The sequence below is a fragment of the Lissotriton helveticus genome, chromosome 6 (assembly GCF_964261635.1).
Source record: "Lissotriton helveticus chromosome 6, aLisHel1.1, whole genome shotgun sequence".
NCBI lineage: Eukaryota > Metazoa > Chordata > Amphibia > Caudata > Salamandridae > Lissotriton > Lissotriton helveticus.
In genome coordinates this window covers 2,114,034,525-2,114,047,595 of record NC_136067.1, presented here as the reverse complement: position 1 = coordinate 2,114,047,595, position 13,071 = coordinate 2,114,034,525, and the positions used below count along the sequence as shown (strand labels likewise).

The 13,071-nt window shown below is 47.3% G+C and overlaps 2 protein-coding genes across 2 annotated transcripts in view; both read right to left on the bottom strand.

Annotated features, from left to right (window-relative positions):
• Positions 1-13,071, bottom strand: part of LOC144763075 (uncharacterized) — a 676,435-nt gene that overhangs the window by 443,148 nt on the left and 220,216 nt on the right.
• LOC144764083 (ribonuclease inhibitor-like) overlaps positions 1-13,071 on the bottom strand; it is a 203,052-nt gene that overhangs the window by 23,203 nt on the left and 166,778 nt on the right. The window lies entirely within an intron of this gene.

Sequence of the window (13,071 nt, the reverse complement as noted above, 5' to 3'; positions counted from 1 at the left end):
CACCCACACTCTGTATAATGGAAGCAGTGAGGGAGAACACTCACAATCTACATGATGAACGCAGTGATGCAGCACACCCGCACCCTGCATGAAGGAAGCATTCAGAGAGAACATCCACAATCTACATGAAGAAAGCAGTGAGGGAGCACACACACAACCTGCATGAAAGAAACATTGGAGGGAGCACACCTGCACCCTGCATGATGGAAGCAGTGAGGAAGGACATCCATAATCTGCACAAAGAAAGCAGTGAGGGAACACTCCTTCAATCTGCATGAAGAGAGCAGCGATGTAGGGCACCTGCATCCCACATGAAAGAAGCAATGTTGCAGCACACCCACAACCTGCATGAAAGAAACGTGGAGGGATCTCATCCACAATCAGCATGAAGAAAGCAGTGAGGGAGCACACCCACACCCTGCATGAAGGAAGCGTTCAGGGAGCACATCCACAAGCTGCATGAAGGAAGCAGTGGGAGAGCACACCCACAACCTGCATGAAAGAAACATGGAGGGAGCAGTGAGGGAGCACACCCACAATCTGCATGAAGGAAGCAGTGAGAGAGCACACCTGCACCCTCCATGATGGAAGCAGTGAGGGAGCACACCCATAATCTGCATGAAGAGAGCAGCGATGTAGGGCACCTTCATCCCACATGAAAGAAGCAATGTTGCAGCACACCCACAACCTGCATGAAAGAAACGTGGAGGGATCTCATCCACAATCAGCATGAAGGAAGCAGTGATGCAGCACACCCGCACCCTGCATGAAGGAAGCGTTCAGGGAGCACATCCACAATCTGCATGAAGGAAGCAGTGAGAGAGCATACCCACAACCTGCATGAAAGAAACATGGAGGGAGCAGTGAGGGAGCACACCCACAATCTGCATGAAAGAAACATGGAGGGAGCAGTGAGGGAGCACACCCACAATCTGCGTGAAGGAAGCAGTGAGAGAGCACACCTGCATCCTGCATGATGGAAGCAGTGAGGGAGCACACCCATAATCTGCATGAAGAAAGCAGTGAGGGAGCACACCCACAACCTGCATGAAAAAACCATGGAGGGAGCTTATCCACAATCTGCATGAAGAAAGCAGTGAGGGAGCACACCCACAACCTGCATGAAAAAACCATGGAGGGAGCTTATCCACAATCTGCATGAAGAAAGCAGTGAGGGAGCACACCTGCACCCTTCATGATGGAAGCAGTGAGGAAGGACATCCATAATCTGCATGAAGAAAGAAGTGAAGGAAAACCCCTGCAATCTGCATGAAAGAAACATGGAGCACACACACACTACCTGCATGAAGGAAAAAGTGAGAGAGCACAGATACAATATGCATAAAGGAAGCAGTGAGAGAGCACATCCACAATCTGCATAGGACAAACTAACCAGTGAGGGAGCTCACCTACAAGCTGCATGAAGAGAGCAGTGATGCAGCACACGTGCAACCTGTATGAAAGACAAGTGGAAGGCGCACATCCACAATCTGAATAAAGGGAGCAGTGAGAGAGCACATCCACAATCTGCATAAGACAGAGGACCCAGTGAGGGGGCACACCTGCAACCTGCATAAGACAAAGGAACCAGTGAGAGAGCACACCTGCTCCCTGCATGAAGGAAGCTGTGAGGGAGCACACCCTCAATCTGAATGAAGAAAGCAGTGATACTGTAGTATAGGAAAACAAGGGCACCCCGTAAAGCGAACCAGGGGTTGTAATGTATTTAATGAAAACAATTGTTCAATGGTGGCCTAAATAGGTCTTGAGAAACAAAAGGAAGCCCTTAGATTTGACATTAAATCAGTATGGGGCAAAACATGTAGGGCAGCATGTGAAATTTCAATCATTTCATATGTATATATATACGTTCAGGTGCTCACATCAGTGGTGGAGTGCATATTGTGACATAAGTGAAACAGTGAAATAGACGAAATATCACAAATACAACAAGGGGTAATCCACAGAAATATATACAATGGGGGAATATTTTCCTGGGGGGGAGGGGGGTCGATGACGTTTCGATCTTTTGTTTAGTCAAGAACATCATCAGGACAGGGGAAGCCTCCTGAAATATTTTGGAGAGCCATTTAATGGGGAGTGTAGAAGACACTATGTGTGGACAAGTTGTTGTTGCTGCTTATCTTTGGTACAGTCAAGGGGCAGACATGTGGGGGGGTTAAGGTTAGGTCTTAAAACCTCCGTTTGTGTACTTCAAGGAGTATTCAGGGTGATCAAATCAGTAGTCGCTGCTGTTGCTTCATTTGAATTCGTAAAGAGACTAATTTTGCTAGGTCTCAGGCAGACCGCTTGCATCGGTCAGCAATTATTCATACTTTGTAAAGCAGTGTCTAGGCTCACGTCGTCATAGGATTAATTGAGGGGAGCGGCCAATGGGCTTTTTGGGATTCCCGCCGGGAGTTAATCGCCGCGGTCCGTGGCCGTAATGATTCCAATGCCATCCTATGCTTCCCTCGGCTGCTACTACTGAAGGTAGTACAGTACAGTCACTCCAGTTTGGTTACTGAGGTACCCTTGTGAGTCCCTAGTATATGGTACCTTAGGTACTAAGGGCATAGGTACCCCATAAGCCTACCAGGGGCTGAGGCATGTTTTATGCCACCCCTGGGTAGCCTTCCAAAATGACACCACAGGTCTGCTTCTGCAGCCTGGGTAAGGTGGTGCATGCACCCTTTACTAAGATATAGGTTACCTATATCTACCTTTAATCACTGACACATATAAAACTATCAGTCACTCCTATGGCAGGCCTGATCAATCCTGAAGGCAGAGTGCTTGGTTTTTTGTGAGAGGGAGCCCATGCATGAGCAGGACCCCTCTGTAGCTTTCTTAATCTATTCTATGAGGCTGTTCTGTGATGCAGCCAGACAATATACTCTTAAGTGCATTATAACCTCGCTGTAAATGCTAACTTTGGAATGGCTGCATCGAAATATGTCGTGTTTGGTGTCAAACACTTTGGAATCCTACCCCCCGCCAGTCCTGGCGGCGGGGGTAGAATTTCATCCTTCTAGAGGGAGAGACATGCACACACTGGTCTGACCGGTGATAGTTTAAAAGAACCCTAGCATCACAAAATGGATGCTGCAGCCACAGACACGGGTCTGACCTCCTGCTGCTGGATGAAACTCCGGCAGGGGAGGCCTGGACAATAGGTTTCCTGTCACAGGGAGGTGTACCCACCTCCCAGACAGGCTTTAGTGTATTGAGGCTGGGTGGGAGCACTCAGAGAGTGCTTTTCAGACAGTGCTGGGGGCACATTTGGTGTCCCTCTGCATAGTCCAGTTCAAAGTGGTTGCAGGGGCACTCAGCCCCTGCTCTGGTGCGAAACTGGACAAAGGAAATGGGTGTAACCAGCCCTCTTCCCAGACCCTCCCATAGGTGGGTCCCTAGAGTATGTCCAACCCCCTTTCAAAGTATAAGTATGGGACCCCAGTCCTTAGGACTTCAGATTACACCTGGACGAAACTCTGCAACATATATCCTAGAACTTCGACATTCTACACGACTAGCCGACAGAAGAATCTCCCTTGGGGTCAAGGAGTGACTCCCCTGTTCAAACAGGCACCAAAGAAGCACCTTGCCGGTCTGCATTTCTGAAGCTCCCGCCAGACTCTGAAGTATTTGCGACTCAGGCCATGGACTTCCAGACTTCTCAGAGGCTGACACGAGATCCCAGCAAAGCCGAGACCCACAGCCCTCACGAGAGACGTGGGACCGGAAATCCTGGGCGCCGTGCCATTTGCTAGTGCATTGCCTTCCCTACCTTTTCTGAAGTTTTGCGTTGGGTTACTTGTAGCCCAAGCCCCGAGCATCTTCTGCACCGAAGATTTTGGGCCTACACTCCACGAGTGTTCCGTGAGCCGCTTCTTGCGTTTCCGCTCGAGGCTCCTTTGCGATCCCTGGTCCGTTGACTGGTGGGTCCCCTCGAAGGTAACTCTACTTTTCCTTGGGCTTCCCTGGTTGCTCCAGAAGTGCCTGATTCCCTACCACGTGGTGAGTCACCCAGACCTTGCTGGTCTGCACCAAAGCCTATCTCTACTTTCTGCATGGGTTGCTGTTGCCAAGGCTTGTTGGGTCCGATCCGAGCACCGACACTGCAGCACTCGACATCCTTTATGGGACAGCTCGAATACAGCTTCTGGTCATCATCGACGTCTCCGGGACCTCGTGGCTGAAGAGTCAAGCTTCACCTTCTTCACCCGACATCGGTGGGCATTCAACTATCGTGCCCCTGGTCACTGGCAAGTGACCCAGACTATGTCCCCTCTGCTTTCAGGTTCTTCACATCTCTTTTGCCTCTAGCCTCATAAAGAGACTAGAGGGATGTGTTTAGAATAAATAGATATATTTTACATATATATCTGGTGTGGTTCTCCTTTCATTTGGTCATTCATGAGATTATAGACTGTTAAAACAAGCTGCTTTACATTCCTCCAAGACTTAGCCTGAAGGCTGCTCTCCTCAGCTACCACTAGGATAGCTTTCTATATCGGTTGTCTTTAACCTATCATTAATAAGGGTCGTTTGGACTGGTGCAAGGTGCCCACTAGAATAGTGGACAGCATATGCCAGGCCAACTTCCCACAGTGAGAGCGTAAACTCACAACCTGAAAAGAACAAAGTGGCAGTACACTCACGCCTACAAATGACAAAGGGAGCAGTGATAGCATACACTCACAACTCCGGAAGCCAAAGGAAGCACAAGAGAGTACACTCACAACTGCAAATGGCAAAGAAAAACAATGAGAGTATACAAATTAAGACGATAAAGAAAGCAGTGAGAGCGTACACTCAAAACTACAGACGACAAATGAATCGGTGAGTGTACACTCACAACTACAGATGACAAACGAAGCAGTGAGTGTACACTCACAACTAGAGATGACAAAGGGAACAGAGGAAGAACATCAGCAACCTGAGAAACTATGCACACAACCTGCAGAAGACAAAAGGAGCACTGAGAAACTATGCACACAACCTGCAGAAGACAAAAGGAGCACTGATAAACTGTGCACACAACCTGCAGAAGACAAAAGGAGCACTGAGAAACTGTGCAGACAACCTGCAGAAGACAAAAGGAGCACTGAAAAACTGTGCACACAACCTGCGGAAGACAAAAGGAGCACTGAGAAACTATGCACTCAAAATGCAGAAGACAAACGAACCAGTGAAAAAGCACACACGGAATATAATGAAGACAGTGAAAGCAGTGAGGGATCCCATCCACAACCTGCAGACGGCCAAGGAAACAGTGAGGGAGCACACACCCAACGGCAGAAGACAAAGGAAGTACTTATGGATCATACACACATGTAGAAGCTAAAAAATCCTCTATTATTGAACTCCCAACTACTATCCTTAACATTAACCCTCTCTAGTGTCTGGCCTCAACTGTACTGATATCCTTAGTTCTCCATCCCTCTATATGATAATGTATAGCCGCATTCCCTTTATCCATCTCTCACTCCTTCTTCACCAAATATCAGCAGTACAATTCTTCCTTGTGTCTCGACATTAAGGGAAATGGTGGTGTTGGGGAAAAAGAGTGAATGGCTTAGTTGTGCTAAAAGGCTACAACAAGAGATCTATTGTCTACGTCATCATGATTGTGTAAAATTGAATGATAGACATTGTGTAAAGGAATGAGAACTTGGTCAAGCACTGAAAGTGCAGACTGTAAAGGGGTCACACCATGAGCAGGAAGAGACCAATGAAAAAAGGTAGCTGAGAGCAGAATCATATTACCTCTACTTTGCAGCCTCTAAATCTGGAGTCATTGCATCGTGGAGTTAAGTAAATCTAAGTTATGTACCAATCTCGTGTTTATAACTCACATATTACATCAATCATGGCATGTTATGTAACATACTGATGACTTCACTGATGTTAGCTCAAATGGCCCCATTGATGTAATTCTGTTCAACTGTATCAGAGAGCAAACCTACAAGTAGGAGTTAACATATATTGTTACGGTTCTATTGCCTAAATTTGTAATGGTGTTTTATATTCCTTTAAAATTAATATTAAATGATTAGTAAGATTAACATAATTAAATTCTAAGTAAGTAAATTTGAGGTAAATGAGAATTTTTCTAAGGGATTATTTAATATTTATAAATATAAATGTATTTGGATATATTTTAAAAAATACTTTCATATATGTTTTTTTAACCTTTTGTAGGTTTTTAAGCAATTCTATGATTTTTTTTAGTATTCAGGGATGGGTAGTATATTGGGGTAATGAAAGTTTTTTAGATTTTAGGGATTTGTCTTTTATAAGGCTAGTTAGTATTCTTTTAAATTCGGGGATAGGTAGATGCAGTAAGGGCAGTAAGGTGTGTTTAGGGTTCAGGGATAGCTAGAGCATGGCATAGTAGGGTCTGTTTAGGGTTCAAGGATAGGTAGAGCATGGGGCAGTAAGGTGTGTTTAGAGTTCAGGGACAGGTAGAGATTTGGGCAGTAGGATGTGTTGTGGGTTAGGGTTCAGGGATAGTTAGAGCATGGGGCAGTAAGGTGTGTTTAGGGTTCAGGGATAGGTAGAGCATGGGGCAGTAAGGTGTGTTTAGGGTTCAAGGATAGGTAGAGTATGGGGCAGTAAGGTGTGTTTAAGGTTCTGGGATAGGGAGAGCATAGAGCAGTAAGGTGTGTTTAGGGTTCAAGGATAGGTAGAGCATGGGGCAGTAAGGTGTGTTTAGGGTTCAGGGATAAGTAGAGCATGTGGCAGTAAGGTGTGTTTAGGGTTCTGGGATAGGGAGAGCATAGAGCAGTAAGGTGTGTTTAGGGTTCAGGGATAAGGAGAGCATGGAGAAGTAAGGTGTGTTTAGGGTTCAGGGATAGGTAGAGCATGGGGCATTAAGGTGTGTTTAGGGTTCAAGGATAGGTAGAGCATGGGGCAGTAAGGTGTGTTTAGGGTTCAGGGATAAGTAGAGCATGGGGCAGTAAGGTGTGTTTAGGGTTCAGGGATAGGTAGAGCAGGGGGCAGTAAGGTGTGTTTAGGGTTCAGGGATAAGTAGAGCATGGTGCAGTAAGGTGTGTTTAGGGTTCAGGGATAGGTAGAGCATGGGGCAGTAATGTGTGTTTAGGGTTCAGGGATAATTAGAGCATGGGGCAGTAAGGTGTGTTTAGGGTTCAGGGATAGGTAGAGCTTGAGGGCAGTGTGGTGTGTTTATGGTTCAGGGGTAGGTAGAGCATGGGGCAGTAAGGTGTATTTAGGGTTCAGGGATAGGTAGAGCATGGGGCATTAAGGTGTGTTTAGGGTTCAGGGATAGGTAGAGCATGGGGCATTAAGGTGTGTTTAGGGTTCACGGATAGGTAGAGCATGGGGCTCTTTAGGTGTGTTTAGGGTTAAGGGATAGGTAGAGCATGGAGCAGTAAGGGGTTTTTAGGGTTCAGGGATAAGTAGAGCATGAGGCAGTAAGGTGTGTTTAGGGTTCAGGGATAGGTAGAGCTTGGGGCAGTAATGTGTATTTAGGGTTCAGGGATAAGTAGAGCATGGGGCAGTAAGGTGTGTTTAGGGTTCAGGGATAGGGAGAGAATGCAGCAGTTAGGTGCTTTTAGGGTTCAGGGATAGGGAGAGCATGGAGTAGTAAGGTGTGTTTAGGGTTCAGGGATAAGGAGAGCATAGAGCAGTAAGGTGTGTTTAGGGTTCAAGGATAGGTAGAGCATGGGGCAGTAAGGTGTGTTTAGGGTTCAGGATCGGTAGAGCATGGGGCAGTAAGGTGTGTTTAGGGTTAAGGGATAGGTGGAGCATGGGGCAGTAAGGTGTGTTTAGGGTTCAGGGATAAGTAGAGCATGGGGTACTAAGGTGTGTTTAGGGTTCAGGGATATGGAGAGCATGGAGCAGTAAGGTGTGTTTAAGGTTCAAGGATAGGTAGAGCATGTGGCAGTAAGGTGTGTTTAGGGTTCAGGGATAGGGAGAGAATGGAGCAGTTAGGTGCTTTTAGGGTTCAGGGAAAGGGAGAGCATGGAGCAGTAAGGTGTGTTTAGGGTTCAGGGATAAGGAGAGCATGGAACAGTAAAGTGTGTTTAGGGTTCAGGGATAAGTAGAGCATGGGGCAGTAAGGTGTGTTTATGGTTCAGGGATAGTTAGAGCATGGGGCAGTAAGGTGTGTTTAGGGTTCAGGGATAGGTAGAGCATGGGGCAGTACGGTGTGTTTATGGTTCAGTGGTAGGTAGGTAGAGCATGGGGCAGTAAGGTGTGTTTAAGGTTCAAGGATAGGGAGAGCATGGAGCAGTAAGGTGTGTTTAGGGTTCAGGGATAGGTAGAGCATGGGGCAGTAAGGTGCGTTTAGGGTTCGGGGATAGGTGGGGAATGGAGCAGTAAGGTGTGTTTAGGGTTCAGGGATAGGTAGAGCATGGGGCAGTAAGGTGTGTTTAGGGTTCAGGAATAAGTAGAGCATGTGGCAGTAAGGTGTGTGTAGGGTTCCTGGATATGGAGATCATGGAGCAGTAAGGTGTGTTTAAGGTTCAAGGATAGGGAGAGCATGGAGCACTAAGGTGTGTTTAGGGTTCAGGGATAAGGAGAGCATGGAGCAGTAAAATGTGTTTAGGGTTCAGGGATAAGTAGAGCATAAGGCAGTAAGGTGTGTTTAGGGTTCAGGGATAGGCAGAGAATGGAGCAGGTAGGTGTGTTTAGGGTTCAGGGATTGGTAGAGCATGGGACAGTAAGGTGTGTTTAAGGATCAGGGATAGGTAGAGCATTAGGCAGTAAGGTGTGTTTAGGGTTCAGGGATAGGTAGAGGATGGAGCAGTTAGGTGCGTTTAGGGTTCAGGATCGGTAGAGCATGGGGCAGTAAGGTATGTTTAGGGTTCAGGGATAGGTAGAGCATGGGGCAGTAAGGTGCGTTTAGGGTTCAGGGATAGGTGGGGAATGGAGCAGTAAGGTGTGTTTAGGGTTCAGGGATAGGTAGAGCATGGGGCAGTAAGGTGTGTTTATGGTTCAGGGGTAGGTAGAGCATGGGGCAGTAAGGTGTATTTAGGGTTCAGGGATAGGTAGAGCATGGGGCAGTAAGGTGAGTTTAAGGTTCAAGGATAGGTAGAGCATGGGGCAGTAAGGTGTGTTTAGGGTTCAGGGATAAGTAGAGCATGGGGCAGTAAGGTGTGTTTAGGGTTCAGGGATAGGTAGAGCTTGGGGCAGTGTGGTGTGTTTAGGGTTCAGGGGTATGTAGAGCATGGGGCAGTAAGGTGTATTTAGGGTTCAGGGATAGGTAGAGCATGGGGCATTAAGGTGTGTTTAGGGTTCAAGGATAGGTAGAGCATGGGGCTCTTTAGGTGTGTTTAGGGTTAAGGGATAGGTAGAGCATGGAGCAGTAAGGTGTGTTTAGGGTTCAGGGATAAGTAGAGCATAGGGCAGTAAGGTTTGTTTAAGGTTCAGGGATAAGTAGAGCATGTGGCAGTAAGGTGTGTTTAGGGTTCAGGGATAGGGAGAGAATTGAGCAGTTAGGTGCTTTTAGGGTTCAGGGATAGGTAGAGCATGGGGCATTAAGGTGTGTTTAGGGTTCAAGGATAGGTAGAGCATGGGGCTCTTTAGGTGTGTTTAGGGTTAAGGGATAGGTAGAGCATGGAGCAGTAAGGTGTGTTTAGGGTTTAGGGATAAGTAGAGCATGTGGCAGTAAGGTGTGTTTAGGGTTCTGGGATATGGAGAGCATGGAGCAGTAAGGTGTGTTTAAGGTTCAAGGATAGGTAGAGCATGTGGCAGTAAGGTGTGTTTAGGGTTCAAGGATAGGTAGAGCATGGAGTAGTAAGGTGTGTTTAGGGTTCAGGGATAGGGAGAGAATGGAGCAGTTAGGTGCTTTTAGGGTTCAGGGATAGGGAGAGCATGGAGCAGTAAGGTGTGTTTAGGGTTCAGGGATAAGGAGAGCATGGAACAGTAAAGTGTGTTTAGGGTTCAGGGATAAGTAGAGCATGGGGCAGTAAGGTGTGTTTAGGGTTCAGGGATAGGTAGAACATGGGGCAGTAAGGTTTTTTTAAGGTTCAGGGATAAGTAGAGCATGTGGCAGTAAGGTGTGTGTAGGGTTCAGGGATAGGGAGAGAATGGAGCATTTAGGTGCTTTTAGGGTTCAGGGATAGGGAGAGCATGGAGCAGTAAGGCTTGTTTAGGGTTCAAGGATAGGTAGAGCATGGGGCAGTAAGGCGTGTTTAGGGTTCAAGGATAGGTAGAGCATGGGGCAGTAAGGTGTGTTTAGGGTTCAAGGATAGGTAGAGCATGGGGCAGTAAGGCGTGTTTAGGGTTCAGGGATAAGTAGAGCATGGGGCAGTAAGGTGTGTTTAGGGTTCAGGGATCGTTAGAGCATGGGGCAGTAAGGTGTGTTTAGGGTTCAGGGATAGGCAGAGAATGGAGCAGGTAGGTGTGTTTAGGGTTCAGGGATAGGTAGAGCATGGGACAGTAAAGTGTGTTTAAGGTTCAGGGATAGGTTGAGCATTAGGCAGTAAGGTGTGTTTAGGGTTCAGGGATAGGTAGAGAATGGAGCAGTTAGGTGCGTTTAGGGTTCAGGATCGGTAGAGCATGGGGCAGTAAGGTGTGTTTAGGGTTCAGGGATAGGTAGAGCATGGGGCAGTAAGGTGCGTTTAGGGTTCAGGGATAGGTCGGGAATGGAGCAGTAAGGTGTGTTTAGGGTTCAGGGATAAGGAGAGCATGGAGCAGTAAAATGTGTTTAGGGTTCAGGGATAAGTAGAGCATAAGGCAGTAAGGTGTGTTTAGGGTTCAGGGATAGGCAGAGAATGGAGCAGTTAGGTGCGTTTAGGGTTCAGGATCGGTAGAGCATGGGGCAGTAAGGTATGTTTAGGGTTCAGGGATAGGTAGAGCATGGGGCAGTAAGGTGCGTTTAGGGTTCAGGGATAGGTGGGGAATGGAGCAGTAAGGTGTGTTTAGGGTTCAGGGATAGGTAGAGCATGGGGCAGTAAGGTGTGTTTATGGTTCAGGGGTAGGTAGAGCATGGGGCAGTAAGGTGTATTTAGGGTTCAGGGATAGGTAGAGCATGGGGCAGTAAGGTGTGTTTAAGGTTCAAGGATAGGTAGAGCATGGGGCAGTAAGGTGTGTTTAGGGTTCAGGGATAAGTAGAGCATGGGGCAGTAAGGTGTGTTTAGGGTTCAGGGATAGGTAGAGCTTGGGGCAGTGTGGTGTGTTTAGGGTTCAGGGGTAGGTAGAGCATGGGGCAGTAAGGTGTATTTAGGGTTCAGGGATAGGTAGAGCATGGGGCATTAAGGTGTGTTTAGGGTTCAAGGATAGGTAGAGCATGGGGCTCTTTAGGTGTGTTTAGGGTTAAGGGATAGGTAGAGCATGGAGCAGTAAGGTGTGTTTAGGGTTCAGGGATAAGTAGAGCATAGGGCAGTAAGGTTTGTTTAAGGTTCAGGGATAAGTAGAGCATGTGGCAGTAAGGTGTGTTTAGGGTTCAGGGATAGGGAGAGAATTGAGCAGTTAGGTGCTTTTAGGGTTCAGGGATAGGTAGAGCATGGGGCATTAAGGTGTGTTTAGGGTTCAAGGATAGGTAGAGCATGGGGCTCTTTAGGTGTGTTTAGGGTTAAGGGATAGGTAGAGCATGGAGCAGTAAGGTGTGTTTAGGGTTTAGGGATAAGTAGAGCATGTGGCAGTAAGGTGCGTTTAGGGTTCTGGGATATGGAGAGCATGGAGCAGTAAGGTGTGTTTAAGGTTCAAGGATAGGTAGAGCATGTGGCAGTAAGGTGTGTTTAGGGTTCAAGGATAGGTAGAGCATGGAGTAGTAAGGTGTGTTTAGGGTTCAGGGATAGGGAGAGAATGGAGCAGTTAGGTGCTTTTAGGGTTCAGGGATAGGGAGAGCATGGAGCAGTAAGGTGTGTTTAGGGTTCAGGGATAAGGAGAGCATGGAACAGTAAAGTGTGTTTAGGGTTCAGGGATAAGTAGAGCATGGGGCAGTAAGGTGTGTTTAGGGTTCAGGGATAGGTAGAACATGGGGCAGTAAGGTTTTTTTAAGGTTCAGGGATAAGTAGAGCATGTGGCAGTAAGGTTTGTGTAGGGTTCAGGGATAGGGAGAGAATGGAGCATTTAGGTGCTTTTAGGGTTCAGGGATAGGGAGAGCATGGAGCAGTAAGGCGTGTTTAGGGTTCAAGGATAGGTAGAGCATGGGGCAGTAAGGCGTGTTTAGGGTTCAAGGATAGGTAGAGCATGGGGCAGTAAGGTGTGTTTAGGGTTCAAGGATAGGTAGAGCATGGGGCAGTAAGGCGTGTTTAGGGTTCAGGGATAAGTAGAGCATGGGGCAGTAAGGTGTGTTTAGGGTTCAGGGATCGTTAGAGCATGGGGCAGTAAGGTGTGTTTAGGGTTCAGGGATAGGCAGAGAATGGAGCAGGTAGGTGTGTTTAGGGTTCAGGGATAGGTAGAGCATGGGACAGTAAAGTGTGTTTAAGGTTCAGGGATAGGTTGAGCATTAGGCAGTAAGGTGTGTTTAGGGTTCAGGGATAGGTAGAGAATGGAGCAGTTAGGTGCGTTTAGGGTTCAGGATCGGTAGAGCATGGGGCAGTAAGGTGTGTTTAGGGTTCAGGGATAGGTAGAGCATGGGGCAGTAAGGTGCGTTTAGGGTTCAGGGATAGGTCGGGAATGGAGCAGTAAGGTGTGTTTAGGGTTCAGGGATAGGTAGAGCAGGGGGCAGTAAGGTGTGTTTATGGTTCAGGGATAAGTAGAGGTTACATGTGCTAAAGAGTTTGAGGGCTCAGAGTTGGGCATTGCCTAGAGATATTAAGGTTTTTTTTACCATTCAGGGGCAAGCATGTCCGGCATGGGTAGTGCACGAGTAACAAGGAGATTTCAAGGTTCAAGGATGGACAATACACAGGGAGTTTTTAGGGCCAGTGGTGACTAGTATATATCAATAGAAAGGTGGTTCTGGTTCAGGAATGTCTATAGGAGTATTGAGCGGTTTCAGGTTTCAGGCATGGGTAGTAGGGAGATTATAGGTGCCCAACAGCAAAACGTTGGGGGTGAGGAAGGGTGTGTGTATGTGTGTGTTGGTGCTGTACATCTAAACCATGGTGGTGTAACGAATGGGTGACTCTGAACAGTGAAGCCTGTTGAAAATAA